A 20,985-nucleotide genomic window follows, 5' to 3' on the forward strand; every position below is an offset into this window, starting at 1 on the left:
AATTCGTCAAAGTTTTAAAAAATAGGAAATCGATCATAAAACAAATTTCAAATTTTAAATTTGGTCTTCCACATGCTCATATTCGTTGGAGGATTACGTTATTCAAAATTCGATGACTCTATGTACCATTATTTTATGACAATGCGAGAAATATACATACATTTACGCAGATTTTCATTATTTAATTTCTTCAAATATAATGCAATACTCTAACATATTATGGCAACAATTTGTAAAGTGAACCGACATTTATCCGTCCGACGCAAAATGCCAAAACGAAACTAATAGTTCTTCGGGATTCAAATCCTTTGGACAAAAAAAAAAAAAAAAAAAAAAAAAAAAAAATATGAACTGTTTCAGATTTTAAATTATGTCCAAAGAAGCGTTTTTTAACATTTTGTATGTTACCTTTCTTTATTAAATATCATGTTCCTCGCACTTAAACCATAAGATCCAGTGCAACAGCAATATCGCAAAATAGTTTTAAAACGAGTATATCTTTAGAATTTCCGATACAGAGACTCACGCGCTGGAGATAAAAATGTTTTTCTGCACAACGTTGCCATTGCTCGCTTTGAAATCCTTGAGTTTGTTAATCAAAAATTCGTCAAAGTTTTAAAAAATAGGAAATCGATCATAAAACAAATTTCAAATTTCAAATTTGGTCTTCCACATGCTCATATTCGTTGGAGGATTACGTTATTCAAAATTCGATGACTCTATGTACCGTTATTTTATGACAATGGGAGAAATATACATACATTTACGCAGATTTTCATTGTTTAATTTCTTCAAATATAATGCAGGACTCTAACATTTTGTGGCAACAGTTTGAAAAGGGAACCGACATTTATGAGTCCGACGCAAAACGCCAAAACGAAACTAATTGTCCTTCGGGATTCAAATCCCTTTGGACTAAAAAAAAAAAAAAATCTGAAATGTTTCAGATTTTAAATTATGTCCAAAGGGGCGTTTTTTAACATTTTGTACGTTACCTTTCTTTATTAAATATCATTTTCCTCGCACTTAAACCATAAGATCCAGTGCAACAGCAATATCGCAAAATAGTTTTAAAACGAGCATATCTTTAGAATTTCCGATACAGAGTCTCACGCGTTGGAGATAAAAATGTTTTTCTGCACAACGTTGCCATTGCACGCTTTGAAATCTTTGAGTTTGTTAATCAAAAATTCGTCAAAGTTTTAAAAAATAGGAAATCGATCATAAAACAAATTTCAAATTTCAAATTTGGTCTTCCACATGCTCATATTCGTTGGAGGATGACGTTATTCAAAATTCGATGACTCTATGTACCGTTGTTTTATCACAATACGAGAAATATACATACATTTATGCAGATTTTTCATTATTTAATTTCTTCAAATATAATGCAGGACTCTAACCTTTTGTTGCAACACTTTGAAAAGTGAACCGACATTTATGAGTCCGACGCAAAATGCCAAAACGAAACTAATAATCCTTCGGGATTCAAATCCCTTTGGACTAAAAAAAAAAAAAAATCTGAAATGTTTCAGATTTTAAATTATGCCCAAAGGGGCGTTTTTTAACATTTTGTATATTACCTTTCTTTATTAAATATCATGTTCCTCGCACTTAAACCATAAGATCCAGTGCAACAGCAATATCGCAAAATAGTTTTAAAACGAGCATACCTTTAGAATTTCCGATACAGAGACTCACGCGCTGGAGATAAAAATGTTTTTTCTGCACAACGTTGCCATTGCTCGCTTTGAAATCCTTGAGTTTGTTAATCAAAAATTCGTCAAAGTTTTAAAAAATAGGAAATCGATCATAAAACAAATTTCAAATTTTAAATTTGGTCTTCCACATGCTCATATTCGTTGGAGGATTACGTTATTCAAAATTCGATGACTCTATGTACCGTTATTTTATGACAATGCGAGAAATATACATACATTTACGCAGATTTTCATTATTTAATTTCTTCAAATATAATGCAGGACTCTAACATTTTATGGCAACAATTTGAAAAGTGAACTGACATTTATCCGTCCGACGCAAAATGCCAAAACGAAACTTATAGTTCTTCGGGATTCAAATCCCTTTGGACTAAAAAAAAAAAAAAAAAAATATGAACTGTTTCAGATTTTAAATTAATTCCAAAGGGGCGTTTTTTAACATTTTGTATGTTACCTTTCTTTATTAAATATCATGTTCCTCGCACTTAAACCATAAGATCCAGTGCAACAGCAATATCGCAAAATAGTTTTAAAACGAGTATATCTTTAGAATTTCCGATACAGAGACTCAGGCGCTGGAGATAAAAATGTTTTTCTGCACAACGTTGCCATTGCTCGCTTTGAAATCCTTGAGTTTGTTAATCAAAAATTCGTCAAAGTTTTAAAAAATAGGAAATCGATCATAAAACAAATTTCAAATTTCAAATTTGGTCTTCCACATGCTCGTATTCGTTGGAGGATTACGTTATTCAAAATTCGATGACTCTATGTACCGTTATTTTATGACAATGCGAGAAATATACATACATTTACGCAGATTTTCATTATTTAATTTCTTCAAATATAATGCAGGACTCTAACATTTTATGGCAACAATTTGAAAAGTGAACTGACATTTATCCGTCCGACGCAAAATGACAAAACGAAACTTATAGTTCTTCGGGATTCAAATCCCTTTGGACTAAAAAAAAAAAAAAAAAAATATGAACTGTTTCAGATTTTAAATTATGTCCAAAGGGGCGTTTTTTAACATTTTGTATGTTACCTTTCTTTATTAAATATCATGTTCCTCGCACTTAAACCATAAGATCCAGTGCAACAGCAATATCGCAAAATAGTTTTAAAACGAGTATATCTTTAGAATTTCCGATACAGAGACTCACGCGCTGGAGATAAAAATGTTTTTCTGCACAACGTTGCCATTGCTCGCTTTGAAATCCTTGAGTTTGTTAATCAAAAATTCGTCAAATTTTAAAAAACAGGAAATCGATCATAAAACAAATTTCAAATTTCAAATTTTGTCTTCCACATGCTCATATTCGTTGGAGGATTACGTTATTCAAAATTCGATGACTCTATGTACCGTTATTTTATGACAATGCGAGAAATATACATACATTTACGCAGATTTTCATTGTTTAATTTCTTCAAGTATAATGCAGGACTCTAACATTTTATGGCAACAGTTTCAAAAGTGAACCGACATTTATCCGTCCGACGCAAAATGCAAAAACGAAACTAATAATCCTTCGGGATTCAAATCCCTTTGGACTAAAAAAAAAAAAAAATCTGAAATGTTTCAGATTTTAAATTATGTCCAAAGGGGCGTTTTCTAACATTTTGTGTGTTACATTTCTTTATTAAATATCATTTTCCTCGCACTTAAACCGTAAGATCCAGTGCAACAGCAAAATCGCAAAATAGTTTTAAAACGAGCATATCTTTAGAATTTCCGATACAGAGACTCACGCGTTGGAGATAAAAATGTTTTTCTGCACAACGTTGCCATTGCTCGCTTTGAAATCCTTGAGTTTGTTAATCAAAAATTCGTCAAAGTTTTAAAAAATAGGAAATCGATCATAAAACGAATTTCAAATTTCAAATTTGGTTTTCCACATGCTCATATTCGTTGGAGGATGACGTTATTCAAAATTCGATGACTCTATGTATCGTTGTTTTATCACAATACGAGAAATATACATACATTTATGCAGATTTTTCATTATTTAAATTCTTCAAATATAATGCAGGACTCTAACCTTTTGTGGCAACACTTTGAAAAGTGAACCGACATTTATGAGTCCGACGCAAAATGCCAAAACGAAACTAATAGTTCTTCGGGATTCAAATCCCTTTGGACTAAAAAAAAAAAAAAAAAAATATGAAGTGTTTCAGATTTTAAATTATGTCCAAAGGGGCGTTTTTTAACATTTTGTATGTTACCTTTCTTTATTAAATATCATGTTCCTCGCACTTAAACCATAAGATCCAGTGCAACAGCAATATCGCAAAATAGTTTTAAAACGAGTATATCTTTAGAATTTCCGATACAGAGACTCACGCGCTGGAGATAAAAATGTTTTTCTGCACAGCGTTGCCATTGCTCGCTTTGAAATCCTTGAGTTGGTTAATCAAAAATTCGTCAAAGTTTTAAAAAATAGGAAATCGATCATAAAACAAATTTCAAATTTTAAATTTGGTCTTCCACATGCTCATATTCGTTGGAGGATTACGTTATTCAAAATTCGATGAATCTATGTACCGTTATTTTATGACAATGCGAGAAATATACATACATTTACGCAGATTTTCATTATTTAATTTCTTCAAATATAATGCAGGACTCTAACATTTTGTGGCAACAGTTTGAAAAGTGAACCGACATTTATGAGTCCAAAGCAAAATGCCAAAACGAAACTAATAATCCTTCGGGATTCAAATCCCTTTGGACTAAAAAAAAAAAAAATCTGAAATGTTTCAGATTTTAAATTATGCCCAAAGGGGCGTTTTTTATCATTTTGTATATTACCTTTCTTTATTAAATATCATGTTCCTCGCACTTAAACCATAAGATCCAGTGCAACAGCAATATCGCAAAATAGTTTTAAAACGAGCATACCTTTAGAATTTCCGATACAGAGACTCACGCGCTGGAGATAAAAATGTTTTTTCTGCACAACGTTGCCATTGCTCGCTTTGAAATCCTTGAGTTTGTTAATCAAAAATTCGTCAAAGTTTTAAAAAATAGGAAATCGATCATAAAACAAATTTCAAATTTTAAATTTGGTCTTCCACATGCTCATATTCGTTGGAGGATTACGTTATTCAAAATTCGATGACTCTATGTACCGTTATTTTATGACAATGCGAGAAATATACATACATTTACGCAGATTTTCATTATTTAATTTCTTCAAATATAATGCAGGACTCTAACATTTTATGGCAACAGTTTGAAAAGTGAACTGACATTTATCCGTCCGACGCAAAATGCCAAAACGAAACTTATAGTTCTTCGGGATTCAAATCCCTTTGGACTAAAAAAAAAAAAAAAAAAAATATGAACTGTTTCAGATTTTAAATTAATTCCAAAGGGGCGTTTTTTAACATTTTGTATGTTACCTTTCTTTATTAAATATCATGTTCCTCGCACTTAAACCATAAGATACAGTGCAACAGCAATATCGCAAAATAGTTTTAAAACGAGTATATCTTTAGAATTTCCGATACAGAGACTCACGCGCTGGAGATAAAAATGTTTTTCTGCACAACGTTGCCATTGCTCGCTTTGAAATCCTTGAGTTTGTTAATCAAAAATTCGTCAAAGTTTTAAAAAATAGGAAATCGATCATAAAACAAATTTCAAATTTCAAATTTGGTCTTCCACATGCTCATATTCGTTGGAGGATTACGTTATTCAAAATTCGATGACTCTATGTACCGTTATTTTATGACAATGCGAGAAATATACATACATTTACGCAGATTTTCATTATTTAATTTCTTCAAATATAATGCAGGACTCTAACATTTTATGGCAACAATTTGAAAAGTGAACTGACATTTATCCGTCCGACGCAAAATGCCAAAACGAAACTAATAGTTCTTCGGGATTCAAATCCCTTTGGACTAAAAAAAAAAAATATGAACTGTTTCAGATTTTAAATTATGTCCAAAGGGGCGTTTTTTAACATTTTGTATGTTACCTTTCTTTATTAAATATCATGTTCCTCGCACTTAAACCATAAGATCCAGTGCAACAGCAATATCGCAAAATAATTTTAAAACGAGTATATCTTTAGAATTTCCGATACAGAGACTCACGCGCTGGAGATAAAAATGTTTTTCTGCACAACGTTGCCATTGCTCGCTTTGAAATCCTTGAGTTTGTTAATCAAAAATTCGTCAAAGTTTTAAAAAATAGGAAATCGATCATAAAACAAATTTCAAATTTCAAATTTGGTCTTCCACATGCTCATATTCGTTGGAGGATTACGTTATTCAAAATTCGATGACTCTATGTACCGTTATTTTATGACAATGCGAGAAATATACATACATTTACGCAGATTTTCATTGTTTAATTTCTTCAAATATAATGCAGGACTCTAACATTTTATGGCAACAGTTTCAAAAGTGAACCGACATTTATCCGTCCGACGCAAAATGCAAAAACGAAACTAATAATCCTTCGGGATTCAAATCCCTTTGGACTAAAAAAAAAAAAAATCTGAAATGTTTCAGATTTTAAATTATGTCCAAAGGGGCGTTTTCTAACATTTTGTGTGTTACATTTCTTTATTACATATCATTTTCCTCCCACTTAAACCATAAGATCCAGTGCAACAGCAAAATCGCAAAATAGTTTTAAAACGAGCATATCTTTAGAATTTCCGATACAGAGACTCACGCGTTGGAGATAAAATGTTTTTCTGCACAACGTTGCCATTGCTCGCTTTGAAATCCTTGAGTTTGTTAATCAAAAATTCGTCAAAGTTTTAAAAAATAGGAAATCGATCATAAAACGAATTTCAAATTTCAAATTTGGTTTTCCACATGCTCATATTCGTTGGAGGATGACGTTATTCAAAATTCGATGACTCTATGTATCGTTGTTTTATCACAATACGAGAAATATACATACATTTATGCAGATTTTTCATTATTTAAATTCTTCAAATATAATGCAGGACTCTAACCTTTTGTGGCAACACTTTGAAAAGTGAACCGACATTTATGAGTCCGACGCAAAATGCCAAAACGAAACTAATAGTTCTTCGGGATTCAAATCCCTTTGGACTAAAAAAAAAAAAAAAAAAAAATATGAACTGTTCCAGATTTTAAATTATGTCCAAAGGGGCGTTTTTTAACATTTTGTATGTTACCTTTCTTTATTAAATATCATGTTCCTCGCACTTAAACCATAAGATCCAGTGCAACAGCAATATCGCAAAATAGTTTTAAAACGAGTATATCTTTATAATTTCCGATACAGAGACTCACGCGCTGGAGATAAAAATGTTTTTCTGCACAGCGTTGCCATTGCTCGCTTTGAAATCCTTGAGTTGGTTAATCAAAAATTCGTCAAAGTTTTAAAAAATAGGAAATCGATAATAAAACAAATTTCAAATTTTAAATTTGGTCTTCCACATGCTCATATTCGTTGGAGGATTACGTTATTCAAAATTCGATGACTCTATGTACCGTTATTTTATGACAATGCGAGAAATATACATACATTTACGCAGATTTTCATTATTTAATTTCTTCAAATATAATGCAGGACTCTAACATTTTATGGCAACAATTTGTAAAGTGAACCGACATTTATCCGTCCGACGCAAAATGCCAAAACGAAACTAATAGTTCTTCGGGATTCAAATCCCTTTGGACTAAAAAAAAAAAAAAAAAAAAAAAAAATATGAACTGTTTCAGATTTTAAATTATGTCCAAAGGGGCGTTTTTTTAACATTTTGTATGTTACCTTTCTTTATTAAAAATCATGTTCCTCGCACTTAAACCATAAGATCCAGTGCAACAGCAATATCGCAAAATAGTTTTAAAACGAGTATATCTTTAGAATTTCCGATACAGAGATTCACGCGCTGGAGATAAAAATGTTTTTCTGCACAACGTTGCCATTGCTCGCTTTGAAATCCTTGAGTTTGTTAATCAAAAATTCGTCAAAGTTTTAAAAAATAAGAAATCGATCATAAAACAAATTTCAAATTTCAAATTTGGTCTTCCACATGCTCATATTCGTTGGAGGATTACGTTATTCAAAATTCGATTACTCTATGTACCGTTATTTTATGACAAAGGGAGAAATATACATACATTTACGCAGATTTTCATTGTTTAATTTCTTCAAATATAATGCAGGACTCTAACATTTTATGGCAACAGTTTGAAAAGTGAACAGACATTTATGAGTCCGACGCAAAGTGCAAAAACGAAACTAATAATCCTTCGGGATTCAAATCCCTTTGGACTAAAAAAAAAAAAAAAAAATCTGAAATGTTTCAGATTTTAAATTACGTCCAAAGGGGCGTTTTTTTTAACATTTTGTGTGTTACCTTTTTTTATTAAATATCATGTTCCTCGCACTTAAACCATAAGATCCAGTGCAACAGCAATATCGCAAAATAATTTTAAAACGAGCATATCTTTAGAATTTCCAAAACAGAGACTCACGCGCTGGAGATAAAAATGTTTTTCTGCACAGCGTTGCCATTGCTCGCTTTGAAATCCTTGAGTTTGTTAATCAAAAATTCGTCAAAGTTTTAAAAAATAGGAAATCGATCATAAAACAAATTTCAAATTTTAAATTTGGTCTTCCACGTGCTCATATTCGTTGGAGGATTACGTTATTCAAAATTCGATGACTCTATGTACCGTTATTTTATGACAATGCGAGAAATATACATACATTTACGCAGATTTTCATTATTTAATTTCTTCAAATATAATGCAGGACTCTAACATTTTGTGGCAACAGTTTGAAAAGTGAACCGACATTTATGAGTCCAAAGCAAAATACCAAAACGAAGCTAATAATCCTTCGGGATTCAAATCCCTTTGGACTAAAAAAAAAAAAAAATCTGAAATGTTTCAGATTTTAAATTATGCCCAAAGGGGCGTTTTTTAACATTTTGTATATTACCTTTCTTTATTAAATATCATGTTCCTCGCACTTAAACCATAAGATCCAGTGCAACAGCAATATCGCAAAATAGTTTTAAAACGAGCATACCTTTAGAATTTCCGATACAGAGACTCACGCGCTGGAGATAAAAATGTTTTTTCTGCACAACGTTGCCGTTGCTCGCTTTGAAATCCTTGAGTTTGTTAATCAAAAATTCGTCAAAGTTTTAAAAAATAGGAAATCGATCATAAAACAAATTTCAATTTTCAAATTTGGTCTTCCACATGCTCATATTCGTTGGAGGATTACGTTATTCAAAATTCGATGACTCTATGTACCGTTATTTTATGACAATGCGAGAAATATACATACATTTACGCAGATTTTCATTATTTAATTTCTTCAAATATAATGCAGGATTCTAACATTTTATGGCAACAATTTGAAAAGTGAACTGACATTTATCCGTCCGACGCAAAATGCCAAAACGAAACTAATAGTTCTTCGGGATTCAAATCCCTTTGGACTAAAAAAAAAAAAAAAAAAATATGAACTGTTTCAGATTTTAAATTATGTCCAAAGGGGCGTTTTTTAACATTTTGTATGTTACCTTTCTTTATTAAATATCATGTTCCTCGCACTTAAACCATAAGATCCAGTGCAACAGCAATATCGCAAAATAGTTTTAAAACGAGTATATCTTTAGAATTTCCGATACAGAGACTCACGCGCTGGAGATAAAAATGTTTTTCTGCACAACGTTGCCATTGCTCGCTTTGAAATCCTTGAGTTTGTTAATCAAAAATTCGTCAAAGTTTTAAAAAATAGGAAATCGATCATAAAACAAATTTCAAATTTCAAATTTGGTCTTCCACATGCTCATATTCGTTGGAGGATTACGTTATTCAAAATTCGATGACTCTATGTACCGTTATTTTATGACAATGCGAGAAATATACATACATTTACGCAGATTTTCATTGTTTAATTTCTTCAAATATAATGCAGGACTCTAACATTTTATGGCAACAGTTTCAAAAGTGAACCGACATTTATCCGTCCGACGCAAAATGCAAAAACGAAACTAATAATCCTTCGGGATTCAAATCCCTTTGGACTAAAAAAAAAAAAAATCTGAAATGTTTCAGATTTTAAATTATGTCCAAAGGGGCGTTTTCTAACATTTTGTGTGTTACATTTCTTTATTACATATCATTTTCCTCGCACTTAAACCATAAGATCCAGTGCAACAGCAAAATCGCAAAATAGTTTTAAAACGAGCATATCTTTAGAATTTCCGATACAGAGACTCACGCGTTGGAGATAAAAATGTTTTTCTGCACAACGTTGCCATTGCTCGCTTTGAAATCCTTGAGTTTGTTAATCAAAAATTCGTCAAAGTTTTAAAAAATAGGAAATCGATCATAAAACGAATTTCAAATTTCAAATTTGGTTTTCCACATGCTCATATTCGTTGGAGGATGACGTTATTCAAAATTCGATGACTCTATGTATCGTTGTTTTATCACAATACGAGAAATATACATACATTTATGCAGATTTTTCATTATTTAAATTCTTCAAATATAATGCAGGACTCTAACCTTTTGTGGCAACACTTTGAAAAGTGAACCGACATTTATGAGTCCGACGCAAAATGCCAAAACGAAACTAATAGTTCTTCGGGATTCAAATCCCTTTGGACTAAAAAAAAAAAAAAAAAAAATATGAACTGTTCCAGATTTTAAATTATGTCCAAAGGGGCGTTTTTTAACATTTTGTATGTTACCTTTCTTTATTAAATATCATGTTCCTCGCACTTAAACCATAAGATCCAGTGCAACAGCAATATCGCAAAATAGTTTTAAAACGAGTATATCTTTATAATTTCCGATACAGAGACTCACGCGCTGGAGATAAAAATGTTTTTCTGCACAGCGTTGCCATTGCTCGCTTTGAAATCCTTGAGTTGGTTAATCAAAAATTCGTCAAAGTTTTAAAAAAATAGGAAATCGATGATAAAACAAATTTCAAATTTTAAATTTGGTCTTCCACATGCTCATATTCGTTGGAGGATTACGTTATTCAAAATTCGATGACTCTATGTACCGTTATTTTATGACAATGCGAGAAATATACATACATTTACGCAGATTTTCATTATTTAATTTCTTCAAATATAATGCAGGACTCTAACATTTTATGGCAACAATTTGAAAAGTGAACTGACATTTATCCGTCCGACGCAAAATGCCAAAACGAAACTAATAGTTCTTCGGGATTCAAATCCCTTTGGACTAAAAAAAAAAAAAAAAAAAATATGAACTGTTTCAGATTTTAAATTATGTCCAAAGGGGCGTTTTTTTAACATTTTGTATGTTACCTTTCTTTATTAAATATCATGTTCCTCGCACTTAAACCATAAGATCCAGTGCAACAGCAATGTCGCAAAATAGTTTTAAAACGAGTATATCTTTAGAATTTCCGATACAGAGACTCACGCGCTGGAGATAAAAATGTTTTTCTGCACAACGTTGCCATTGCTCGCTTTGAAATCCTTGAGTTTGTTAATCAAAAATTCGTCAAAGTTTTAAAAAATAGGAAATCGATCATAAAACAAATTTCAAATTTCAAATTTGGTCTTCCACATGCTCATATTCGTTGGAGGATTACGTTATTCAAAATTCGATGACTCTATGTACCGTTATTTTATGACAATGCGAGAAATATACATACATTTACGCAGATTTTCATTGTTTAATTTCTTCAAATATAATGCAGGACTCTAACATTTTATGGCAACAGTTTCAAAAGTGAACCGACATTTATCCGTCCGACGCAAAATGCAAAAACGAAACTAATAATCCTTCGGGATTCAAATCCCTTTGGACTAAAAAAAAAAAAATCTGAAATGTTTCAGATTTTAAATTATGTCCAAAGGGGCGTTTTCTAACATTTTGTGTGTTACATTTCTTTATTACATATCATTTTCCTCGCACTTAAACCATAAGATCCAGTGCAACAGCAAAATCGCAAAATAGTTTTAAAACGAGCATATCTTTAGAATTTCCGATACAGAGACTCACGCGTTGGAGATAAAAATGTTTTTCTGCACAACGTTGCCATTGCTCGCTTTGAAATCCTTGAGTTTGTTAATCAAAAATTCGTCAAAGTTTTAAAAAATAGGAAATCGATCATAAAACGAATTTCAAATTTCAAATTTGGTTTTCCACATGCTCATATTCGTTGGAGGATGACGTTATTCAAAATTCGATGACTCTATGTATCGTTGTTTTATCACAATACGAGAAATATACATACATTTATGCAGATTTTTCATTATTTAAATTCTTCAAATATAATGCAGGACTCTAACCTTTTGTGGCAACACTTTGTAAAGTGAACCGACATTTATCCGTCCGACGCAAAATGCCAAAACGAAACTAATAGTTCTTCGGGATTCAAATCCCTTTGGACTAAAAAAAAAAAAAAAAAAAAAAAAAAATGAACTGTTTCAGATTTTAAATTATGTCCAAAGGGGCGTTTTTTTAACATTTTGTATGTTACCTTTCTTTATTAAAAATCATGTTCCTAGCACTTAAACCATAAGATCCAGTGCAACAGCAATATCGCAAAATAATTTTAAAACGAGTATATCTTTAGAATTTCCGATACAGAGACTCACGCGCTGGAGATAAAAATGTTTTTCTGCACAACGTTGCCATTGCTCGCTTTGAAATCCTTGAGTTTGTTAATCAAAAATTCGTCAAAGTTTTAAAAAATAAGAAATCGATCATAAAACAAATTTCAAATTTCAAATTTGGTCTTCCACATGCTCATATTCGTTGGAGGATTACGTTATTCAAAATTCGATTACTCTATGTACCGTTATTTTATGACAATGGGAGAAATATACATACATTTACGCAGATTTTCATTGTTTAATTTCTTCAAATATAATGCAGGACTCTAACATTTTATGGCAACAGTTTCAAAAGTGAACCGACATTTATCCGTCCGACGCAAAATGCAAAAACGAAACTAATAATCCTTCGGGATTCAAATCCCTTTGGACTAAAAAAAAAAAAAAATCTGAAATGTTTCAGATTTTAAATTATGTCCAAAGGGGCGTTTTCTAACATTTTGTGTGTTACATTTCTTTATTAAATATCATTTTCCTCGCACTTAAACCATAAGATCCAGTGCAACAGCAAAATCGCAAAATAGTTTTAAAACGAGCATATCTTTAGAATTTCCGATACAGAGACTCACGCGTTGGAGATAAAAATGTTTTTCTGCACAACGTTGCCATTGCTCGCTTTGAAATCCTTGAGTTTGTTAATCAAAAATTCGTCAAAGTTTTAAAAAATAGGAAATCGATCATAAAACGAATTTCAAATTTCAAATTTGGTTTTCCACATGCTCATATTCGTTGGAGGATGACGTTATTCAAAATTCGATGACTCTATGTATCGTTGTTTTATCACAATACGAGAAATATACATACATTTATGCAGATTTTTCATTATTTAAATTCTTCAAATATAATGCAGGACTCTAACCTTTTGTGGCAACACTTTGAAAAGTGAACCGACATTTATGAGTCCGACGCAAAATGCCAAAACGAAACTAATAGTTCTTCGGGATTCAAATCCCTTTGGACTAAAAAAAAAAAAAAAAAAAAAATATGAACTGTTTCAGATTTTAAATTATGTCCAAAGGGGCGTTTTTTAACATTTTGTATGTTACCTTTCTTTATTAAATATCATGTTCCTCGCACTTAAACCATAAGATCCAGTGCAACAGCAATATCGCAAAATAGTTTTAAAACGAGTATATCTTTAGAATTTCCGATACAGAGACTCACGCGCTGGAGATAAAAATGTTTTTCTGCACAGCGTTGCCATTGCTCGCTTTGAAATCCTTGAGTTGGTTAATCAAAAATTCGTCAAAGTTTTAAAAAATAGGAAATCGATCATAAAACAAATTTCAAATTTTAAATTTGGTCTTCCACATGCTCATATTCGTTGGAGGATTACGTTGTTCAAAATTCGATGACTCTATGTACCGTTATTTTATGACAATGCGAGAAATATACATACATTTACGCAGATTTTCATTATTTAATTTCTTCATATATAATGCAGGACTCTAACATTTTATGGCAACAATTTGTAAAGTGAACCGACATTTATCCGTCCGACGCAAAATGCCAAAACGAAACTAATAGTTCTTCGGGATTCAAATCCCTTTGGACTAAAAAAAAAAAAAAAAAAAAAATATGAACTGTTTCAGATTTTAAATTATGTCCAAAGGGGCGTTTTTTAACATTTTGTATGTTACCTTTCTTTATTAAATATCATGTTCCTCGCACTTAAACCATAAGATCCAGTGCAACAGCAATATCGCAAAATAGTTTTAAAACGAGTATATCTTTAGAATTTCCGATACAGAGACTCACGCGCTGGAGATAAAAATGTTTTTCTGCACAGCGTTGCCATTGCTCGCTTTGAAATCCTTGAGTTGGTTAATCAAAAATTCGTCAAAGTTTTAAAAAATAGGAAATCGATCATAAAACAAATTTCAAATTTTAAATTTGGTCTTCCACATGCTCATATTCGTTGGAGGATTACGTTGTTCAAAATTCGATGACTCTATGTACCGTTATTTTATGACAATGCGAGAAATATACATACATTTACGCAGATTTTCATTATTTAATTTCTTCATATATAATGCAGGACTCTAACATTTTATGGCAACAATTTGTAAAGTGAACCGACATTTATCCGTCCGACGCAAAATGCCAAAACGAAACTAATAGTTCTTCGGGATTCAAATCCCTTTGGACTAAAAAAAAAAAAAAAAAATATGAACTGTTTCAGATTTTAAATTATATCCAAAGGGGCGTTTTTTAACATTTTGTATGTTACCTTTCTTTATTAAAAATCATGTTCCTCGCACTTAAACCATAAGATCCAGTGCAACAGCAATATCGCAAAATAGTTTTAAAACGAGTATATCTTTAGAATTTCCGATACAGAGACTCACGCGCTGGAGATAAAAATGTTTTTCTGCACAACGTTGCCATTGCTCGCTTTGAAATCCTTGAGTTTGTTAATCAAAAATTCGTCAAAGTTTTAAAAAATAGGAAATCGATCATAAAACAAATTTCAAATTTCAAATTTGGTCTTCCACATGCTCATATTCGTTGGAGGATTACGTTATTCAAAATTCGATGACTCTATGTACCGTTATTTTATGACAATGGGAGAAATATACATACATTTACGCAGATTTTCATTGTTTAATTTCTTCAAATATAATGCAGGACTCTAACATTTTATGGCAACAGTTTGAAAAGTGAACAGACATTTATGAGTCCGACGCAAAGTGCAAAAACGAAACTAATAATCCTTCGGGATTCAAATCCCTTTGGACTAAAAAAAAAGAAATGTTTCAGATTTTAAATTATGTCCAAAGAGGCGTTTTTTAACATTTTGTACGTTACCTTTCTTTATTAAATATCATTTTCCTCGCACTTAAACCATAAGATCCAGTGCAACAGCAATATCGCAAAATAGTTTTAAAACGAGCATATCTTTAGAATTTCCGATACAGAGACTCACGCGTTGGAGATAAAAATGTTTTTCTGCACAACGTTGCCATTGCTCGCTTTGAAATCTTTGAGTTTGTTAATCAAAAATTCGTCAAAGTTTTAAAAAATAGGAAATCGATCATAAAACAAATTTCAAATTTCAAATTTGGTCTTCCACATGCTCATATTCGTTGGAAGATTACGTTATTCAAAATTCGATGATTCTATGTACCGTTATTTTATGACAATGCGAGAAATATACATACATTTACGCAGATTTTCATTATTTAATTTCTTCAAATATAATGCAGGACTCTAACATTTTATGGCAACAGTTTGAAAAGTGAACCGACATTTATGAGTCCGACGCAAAATGCCAAAACGAAACTAATAATCCTTCGGGATTCAGATCCCTTTGGACTAAAAAAAAAAAAAAATTGAAATGTTTCAGATTTTAAATTACGTCCAAAGGGGCGTTTTTTTAACTTTTTGTGTGTTACCTTTCTTTATTAAATATCATGTGCCTCGCACTTAAACCATAAGATCCAGTGCAACAGCAATATCGCAAAATAATTTTGAAACCAGCATATCTTTAGAATTTCCGATACAGAGACTCACGTGCTGGAGATAAAGATGTTTTTTCTGCACAACGTTGCCATTGCTCGCTTTGAAATCACTGAGTTTTGTTAATCAAAAATTCGTCAAAGTTTTAAAAAATAGGAAATCGATCATAAAACAAATTTCAAATTTCAAATTTGGTCTTCCACATACTCATATTCGTTGGAGGATTACGTTGTTCAAAATTCGATGACTCTATGTACCGTTGTTTTATCACAATACGAGAAATATACATACATTTATGCAGATTTTTCATTATTTAATTTCTTCAAATATAATGCAGGACTCTAACATTTTATAGCAACAGTTTGAAAAGTGAACCGACATTTATCCGTCCGACGCAAAATGCCAAAACGAAACTAATAGTCCTTCGGGATTCAAATCCCTTTGGACTAAAAAAAAAAAAAAAAAAAAAAAAAAATATGACCTGTTTCAGATTTTAAATTATGTCCAAAGGGGCGTTTTTTAACATTTTGTATGTTACCTTTCTTTATTAAATATCATGTTCCTCGCACTTAAACCATAAGATCCAGTGCAACAGCAATATCGCAAAATAATTTTAAAACCAGCATATCTTTAGAATTTCCGATACAGAGACTCACGTGCTGGAGATAAAAATGTTTTTTCTGCACAACGTTGCCATTGCTCGCTTTGAAATCATTGAGTTTGTTAATCAAAAATTCGTCAAAGTTTTAAAAAATAGGAAATCGATCATAAAACAAATTTCAAATTTCAAATTTGGTCTTCCACATACTCATATTCGTTGGAGGATTACGTTGTTCAAAATTCGATGACTCTATGTACCGTTGTTTTATCACAATACGAGAAATATACATACATTTATGCAGATTATTCATTATTTAATTTCTTCAAATATAATGCAGGACTCTAACATTTTATAGCAACAGTTTGAAAAGTGAACCGACATTTATCCGTCCGACGCAAAATGCCAAAACGAAACTAATAGTCCTTCGGGATTCAAATCCCTTTGGACTAAAAAAAAAAAAAAAAAAAAATATGACCTGTTTCAGATTTTAAATTATGTCCAAAGGGGCGTTTTTTAACATTTTGTATGTTACCTTTCTTTATTAAATATCATGTTCCTCGCACTTAAACCATAAGATCCAGTGCAACAGCAATATCGCAAAATAATTTTAAAACCAGCATATCTTTAGAATTTCCGATACAGAGACTCACGTGCTGGAGATAAAAATGTTTTTTCTGCACAACGTTGCCATTGCTCGCTTTGAAATCATTGAGTTTGTTAATCAAAAATTCGTCAAAGTTTTAAAAAATAGGAAATCGATCATAAAACAAATTTCAAATTTCAAATTTGGTATTCCACATGCTCATATTCGTTGGAGGATTACGTTATTCAAAATTCGATGACTCTATGTACCGTTATTTTATGACAATGCGAGAAATATACATACATTTACGCAGATTTTCATTATTTAATTTCTTCAAATATAATGCAGGACTCTAACATTTTATGGCAACAGTTTGAAAAGTGAACCGACATTTATCCGTCCGACGCAAAATGCCAAAACGAAACTAATAATCCTTCGGGATTCAGATCCCTTTGGACTAAAAAAAAAAAAAATTTGAAATGTTTCAGATTTTAAATTACGTCCAAAGGGGCGTTTTTTTAACTTTTTGTGTGTTAGCTTTCTTTATTAAATATCATGTGCCTCGCACTTAAACCATAAGATCCAGTGCAACAGCAATATCGCAAAATAATTTTAAAACCAGCATATCTTTAGAATTTCCGATACAGAGACTCACGTGCTGGAGATAAAGATGTTTTTTCTGCACAACGTTGCCATTGCTCGCTTTGAAATCATTGAGTTTGTTAATCAAAAATTCGTCAAAGTTTTAAAAAATAGGAAATCGATCATAAAACAAATTTCAAATTTCAAATTTGGTCTTCCACATGCTCATATTCGTTGGAGGATTACGTTATTCAAAATTCGATGACTCTATGTACCGTTATTTTATGACAATGCGAGAAATATACCTAATACATTTACGCAGATTTTCATTATTTAATTTCTTTAAATATAATGCAGGACTCTAACATTTTATGGCAACAGTTTGAAAAGTGAACCGACAATTATGAGTCCGACGCAAAATGCCAAAACGAAACTAATAGTCCTTCGGGATTCAAATCCCTTTGGACTAAAAAAAAAAAAAAAAAAAAAAAAAAGAAAAAAAAAAATCTGAAAGGTTTCAGATTTTAAATTATGTCCAAAGGGCCGTTTTTTAACATTTTGTATGTTACCTTTCTTTATTAAATATCATTTTCCTCGCACTTAAACCATAAGATCCAGTGCAACAGCAAAATCGCAAAATAGTTTTAAAACGAGCATATCTTTAGAATTTCCGATACAGAGACTCACGCGTTGAAGATAAAAATGTTTTTCTGCACAACGTCGCCATTGCTCGCTTTGAAATCTTTGAGTTTGTTAATCAAAAATTCGTCAAAGTTTTAAAAAATAGGAAATCGATCATAAAACAAATTTCAAATTTCAAATTTGGTCTTCCACGTGCTCATATTCGTTGGAGGATTACGTTAATCAAAATTCGATGACTCTATGTACCGTTATTTTATGACAATGCGAAAAATATACATACATTTCCGCAGATTTTCATTATTTAATTTCTTCAAATATAATGCAGGACTCTAACATTTTATGGCAACAGTTTGAAAAGTGAACCGACATTTATGAGTCCGACGCAAAATGCCAAAACGAAACTAATAATCCTTCGGGATTCAAATCCCTTTGGACTAAAAAAAAAAAAAAATCTGAAAGGTTTCAGATTTTAAATTATGTCCAAAGGGGCGTTTTTTAACATTTTGTATATTACCTTTCTTTATTAAATATCATGTGCCTCGCACTTAAACCATAAGATCCAGTGCAACAGCAATATCGAAAAATAATTTTAAAACGAGTATATCTTTATAATTTCCGATACAGAGACTCACGCGCTGGAGATAAAAATGTTTTTCTGCACAACGTTGCCATTGCTCGCTTTGAAATCCTTGAGTTTGTTAATCAAAAATTCGTCAAAGTTTTAAAAAATAGGAAATCGATCATAAAACGAATTTCAAATTTCAAATTTGGTTTTACACATGCTCATATTCGTTGGAGGATGACGTTATTCAAAATTCGATGACTCTATGTACCGTTGTTTTATCACAATACGAGAAATATACATACATTTATGCAGATTTTTCATTATTTAATTTCTTCAAATATAATGCAGGACTCTAACCTTTTGTGGCAACACTTTGAAAAGTGAACCGACATTTATGAGTCCGACGCAAAATGCCAAAACGAAACTAATAATCCTTCGGGATTCAAATCCCTTTGGACTAAAAAAAAAAAAAAAAAAAAAAAAAAAAAATCTGAAATGTTTCAGATTTTAAATTATGTCCAAAGGGCCGTTTTTTAACATTTTGTATGTTACCTTTCTTTATTAAATATCATTTTCCTCGCACATAAACCATAAGATCCAGTGCAACAGCAAAATCGCAAAATAGTTTTAAAACGAGAATATCTTTAGAATTTCCGATACAGAGACTCACGCGCTGGAGATAAAAATGTTTTTTCTGCACAACGTTGCCATTGCTCGCTTTGAAATCCTTGAGTTTGTTAATCAAAAATTCGTCAAAGTTTTAAAAAATAGGAAATCGATCATAAAACGAATTTCAAATTTCAAATTTGGTTTTCCACATGCTCATATTCGTTGGAGGATGACGTTATTCAAAATTCGATGACTCTATGTACCGTTGTTTTATCACAATACGAGAAATATACATACATTTATGCAGATTTTTCATTATTTAATTTCTTCAAATATAATGCAGGACTCTAACCTTTTGTGGCAACACTTTGAGAAGTGAACCGACATTTATGAGTCCGACGCAAAATGCCAAAACGAAACTAATAATCCTTCGGGATTCAAATCCCTTTGGACTAAAAAAAAAAAAAAAATCTGAAATGTTTCTGATTTTAAATTATGTCCAAAGGGGCGTTTTTTAACATTTTGTATATTACCTTTCTTTATTAAATATCATGTTCCTCGCACTTAAACCATAAGATCCAGTGCAACAGCAATATCGCAAAATAGTTTTAAAACGAGCATATCTTTAGAATTTCTGATACAGAGACTCACGCGTTGGAGATAAAAATGTTTTTCTGCACAACGTTGCCATTGCTCGCTTTGAAATCCTTGAGTTTGTTAATCAAAAATTCGTCAAAGTTTTAAAAAATAGGAAATCGATCATAAAACGAATTTCAAATTTCAAATTTGGTTTTCCACATGCTCATATTCGTTGGAGGATGACGTTATTCAAAATTCGATGACTCTATGTACCGTTGTTTTATCACAATACGAGAAATATACATACATTTATGCAGATTTTCATTATTTAATTTCTTCAAATATAATGCAGGACTCTAACATTTTATGGCAACAGTTTGAAAAGTGAACCGACATTTATGAGTCCGACGCAAAATGCCAAAACGAAACTAATAATCCTTCGGGATTCAAATCCCTTTGGACTAAAAAAAAAAGAATTTGAAATGTTTCAGATTTTGAATTACGTCCAAAGGGGCGTTTATTTAACATTTTGTGTGTTCCCTTTCTTTATTAAATATCATGTGCCTCGCACTTAAACCATAAGATCCAGTGCAACAGCAATATCGCAAAATAATTTTAAAACCAGCATATCTTTAGAATTTCCGATACAGAGACTCACGTGCTGGAGATAAAAATGTTTTTTCTGCACAACGTTGCCATTGCTCGCTTTGAAATCGTTGAGTTTGTTAATCAAAAATTCGTCAAAGTTTTAAAAAATAGGAAATCGATCATAAAACGAATTTCAAATTTCAAATTTGGTTTTCCACATGCTCATATTCGTTGGAGGATGACGTTATTCAAAATTCGATGACTCTATGTACCGTTGTTTTATCACAATACGAGAAATATACATACATTTATGCAGATTTTTCATTATTTAATTTCTTCAAATATAATGCAGGACTCTAACCTTTTGTGGCAACACTTTGAAAAGTGAACCGACATTTATGAGTCCGACGCAAAATGCCAAAACGAAA

Source organism: Stegodyphus dumicola, chromosome 11 (assembly GCF_044657685.1).
Source record: "Stegodyphus dumicola isolate Sdum_Otavi_A_Nest chromosome 11, ASM4465768v1".
In the NCBI taxonomy this organism is placed as follows: Eukaryota; Metazoa; Arthropoda; class Arachnida; order Araneae; family Eresidae; genus Stegodyphus; species Stegodyphus dumicola.